This window comes from Delphinus delphis, chromosome 12, assembly GCF_949987515.2.
Source record: "Delphinus delphis chromosome 12, mDelDel1.2, whole genome shotgun sequence".
Classification (NCBI taxonomy): Eukaryota; Metazoa; Chordata; class Mammalia; order Artiodactyla; family Delphinidae; genus Delphinus; species Delphinus delphis.
The window spans coordinates 84,603,565-84,608,024 of NC_082694.2; positions in this window are offsets into that span (position 1 = coordinate 84,603,565).

Consider the following 4,460-nt stretch of genomic DNA (forward strand, 5'->3'; position numbering starts at 1 on the left):
AAATCATATTCCTCCATTATTCACCATCTCAAGGGAATCATCTCAGTAAGTGAATTTTTGGTGCACATACCCTTTTCAGTGTACACTTTCAGAGCTGCCAGTATTTGGCTGGCAACTGCTCCCACAGCCTGGGGAGCCAAGAGGGCTCCCTGGGACCAGGAGTACTTGGCAGGAAGCACCACGTGAATCGGCAGAGAGAAGCTACTGTCAGAATCTTGCTGGAACAACAAAAGATGGTAAAAGCAATGATGAACTGAAGGCCCACTGTGTGCCAGGCTTTGTTACAGGTACACACACGACCTACACAAAGTGGGTTATTACCCCTGATTTTCAGAAATATTAAGATATTAAGTACTGTCTGGGTTTGCAATGGTAAGTAATTGATGTGGAGAGCACTCCTATATAAAGCTTAGAATCCCTATCTGGTTAGAATTGTTTCTTTAAATTTTAGTTTTATTTTCTAAGATGCTTGACATATATTTCCAAATGTTTCTCCTGAAGGATAATATAGGTGCACCCTTTCTGCCATATGATTGCCAGCATTGTAAAGTGTCATCTACAAACACTTAGCACCTTGATGGGTAAAACATGGTATCTTATTTTGCCACTTGGTGGAACCTATTTTCAAGTGTGTTACCATTTGTATTGGTTCTGTAAATTGTATGTTTAGCCATTTTCATATTTCAAAAAATTTTTGAATGTTCTGAAGTTTTATTTTTGATGAATAAGTGCTCTTTCTATAGTTAGAATATTGACCTTTTATCATACTTATTTTGGATATGTTTCCAGTTTCTTTACCTTATTATTTCCCTTGCAATGTCATTATAAGATTTGTGACATCATTCAAACTTACCAATAATTTTCCTCTCTTTTTGTTTTCATTGTTTAAAAGCTTAAGAAGTTGTCTTGTATAAAGATCAGTTGAAGATTCACACATATGTTCCTTTTTGTGCTTTCTTTTAAAAGTATTTAACTCTCTAATAAATATAGAATTTATTTTTGGTGGACAATAGAAGGTAAAGTTCTCACTTGATTTTAGTTGTTAACAGTCAATATTTTAAATACTAGTCACACTGAATAATCCATCTTTTCTTTCTAGTTTGTGATGTTTTGTCTTCTGTCACTATTTTCTCTTCTATTTATCTGTCCATTCTTCTTAAACCAATGTGACAACGTTTTTTTCTTGACTTAGTTTTAAAACAAATTTTACTATTTAGGTAAGTAACATCTCTCCACTCATCTTTTAATCTTTCATTGTTAGTGTATAGAAATACAACAGATTTCTGTGTACTAGTTTTATATCCTGCAACTTTACCAAATTCATTGATGAGCTCTAGTAGTTTTCTGGTAGTGTTTTTAGGATTTTCTATGTATAGTATCATGTCATCTGCAAACAGTGACAGTTTTACTTCTTCTTTTCCAATTTGTATTCCTTTTATTTAGTTTTCTTCTCCATGATTCACTTACATTTGATTATTTAGTCCTCATAGTAATCCTGCTACTTATGGACCAATTGCCCATTTAAGAAAAAAAACATTATATTCAAGAATATTTAAAGTTATCTTTATATATTCTTCAAACGAATTCTAGAATTATTTTGTTAACATATAGAATATGTCAACTGGAATTTTGATTAGATTTTTATTTAATAATTAATTAGAAAAATAATTTTACTGACATTTTCAGTAAAAGTTTACTGAAGTGAACTAATCTATAAGAGAGCCAAAGACAGTTTTGGGAAATTGGATATATTTTGTGTGAACTGATAACAAAGGGCTGTGCTCTAGAAAAAAAAGGAAATGCACCCTCCCACCTGCTCGCCCCTCAAGCTTGGCGAAGGGACTTTCCGAGAGCCATTTCCATCATACTTGTTTTTTTTTTTTTATGTCCTAGATTATTTGAAGAAGCTAAGGTAGCTGGATATATGGATCTTAAGTAAGAGCACAAGATCCTAGCCCAGACATTCAATCACACTCTGCAGGGTAGGGGGAAACGCGATCGGCATCATCTCTAGATTTGAAAATAAGGCAGAAATACATACTTAAAATTCTTATGTTTTCTTCCTATATGGTTCTTATTCTTCCTTTTCTTATTTTCTTTGTAATTGGTTTAGCCGCAGCCTGCCAGGATGTTAGGCCCTAACCAGTGTGGCTGCGTTGATGCTCGGAAAATTTTCTCTCCTCGGGATTGCAAAGTTCTTGTAAGTTATGAACAGAGCTGGAGACAAAAGCCTCTCCCAGGCTCTGAGTGAGTGTGTGTCACCTGGGGTGAGGTCCAGGCTCCTCTGTTTGTGCACAGACCCTCCCAAATCTCCCCAGAGAGGCAGTTCTCCCACTTGCTGGTCTCAGGACTCTCTCACACTCTTAGAGTTTGTTGAGGACCCCACGGAGGTTTTGTTTCCTGGGGTTACATCTGCTGATATTTACTGTATTAGAAATTAAAACAGAGACATTTTTTTTTAATTTTTATTGAAATATAGTTGATTTACAATGCGTTGGTTTCAGATGTACAGCAAAGTAATTCAGTTATATATGTATGCATATATGTATATAATATATATAACATATATATGTATATATGTATGTATAACTGAATATATGTATATACATATTCTTTTTTAGATTCTTTTCCATTATAGGGTTATTACAAGATATTGAGTAGAGTTCCCTGTGCTATACAGTAGGTTCTTGTTGGTTACCTATTTTATACACAGTAGTGCATATATTTTAATCCCAAACTCCTAATTTATCCCCTCTTCCCCTTTAGTAACCATAAATTTGTTTTCTATGTCTGTGAGTCTGTTTCTAAAGCAGAGACATCTTTAAAGCAGGAGAACACGCACCTACCATATCGGAGTCTGCTAGCACACCTCCGAGAGACTTTGCTCCCTTGCAGGCTTGAGGAAGGGCCACCATGTTGTGAGAAACCTATGGAGAGCCCACATGGCACTGCAAGAGGACCCTGAAAGGGTCTACCTCTGACCACACCTGCATGGCAGACTTGTCAGACCCAAGAAGCGCGGAGGACCTTCCTAAGCCGCACCTGGGTCCTGGTCCACAGAGACAGTAAGGTAATAAACATGTATCGTTTTAATCCACTAATTTTGAGGTGACTTGTTACACAGCATGGGAAATGAACACACGTGTGATGGCCAGTTACATGAGGAGCATGTCTGTGAAACCAATGAAAACAATGGATTCCTTCATGTGTATAAAATAATGTGTTACTACGAAGCAAATTTGCTTCATTTGAAAGAAGCCCAATGGAGGGAACTCAGAGAAAAATTAATCATTCATAACTTTTTATCATACGATTTGATTAACATCAACTAATTTCCAGGTGAAGTTACAATATGATTTGACCTTGAACAATTTGGTTTGTTCAGAACTTCTTTGGGACATCCGTCATATGTAAAGGGACATGGGCCACAAACATACTTCTGATGGAGAGCTCAGAGCATCTCCACAACAAAAAATATTTCACGTAATTTTAGAAAACCTGGAAACAAATATTTTCTTGTCTTACCATGTAGAAGTTAAGAGGTTGGATGGCAAGTGACTTTTCATGGCTCATGTCAGTCCGTGGTCTGGATCTAAAGGAAACTGCTGTCTTTCTGTGAGGAATCTTCTGTCTCATTGCTACAGATAAGGATCTTTCTAGATTCTTTCCACTTATGGGTTTTCAGTACTAAAATCAAAATTTTGGAATTTTATATTAGGAGTCACTTTACTCTGCTAATCAATTAAGTGGAGGGGTTTTTAGCAGCATTAACCAAATCCATTTGTTTGTGTTAAGATGATATTGTGTGCCCAGAGATGGAAACAACCTAAGTTTCCATCATTGGATGAATGGATAAAGAAGATGTGGCATATATATACAATGGAATATTACTCAGCCATAAAAAGAAATGACATTGAGCTATTTGTAATGAGGTGGATGGACCTAGAGTCTGTCATACAGAGTGAAGTAAGTCAGAAAGAGAAAGACAAATACCATAGGCTAACACATATATATGGAATTTAAGAAAAAAACATGTCATGAAGAACCTAGGGGTAAGACAGGAATAAAGACACAGACCTACTAGAGAATGGACTTGAGGATATGGGGAGGGGGAACGGTAAGCTGTGACAAAGCGAGAGAGAGGCATGGGCATATATACACTACCAAACGTAAGGTAGATAGCTAGTGGGAAGCAGCCGCATAGCACAGGGAGATCAGCTCGGTGCTTTGTGACCGCCTGGAGGGGTGGGATAGGGAGGGTGGGAGGGAGGGAGATGCAAGAGGGAAGAGATATGGGAACATATGTATATGTATAACTGATTCACTTTGTTATAAAGCAGAAACTAACACACCATTGTAAAGCAATTATACTCCAATAAAGATGTAAAAAAAAAAAAAAAGATGATATTGTGTGGCCCTAGACTAGAGAAGCCAAATGGATGTGTCCCTAATTAACCCCC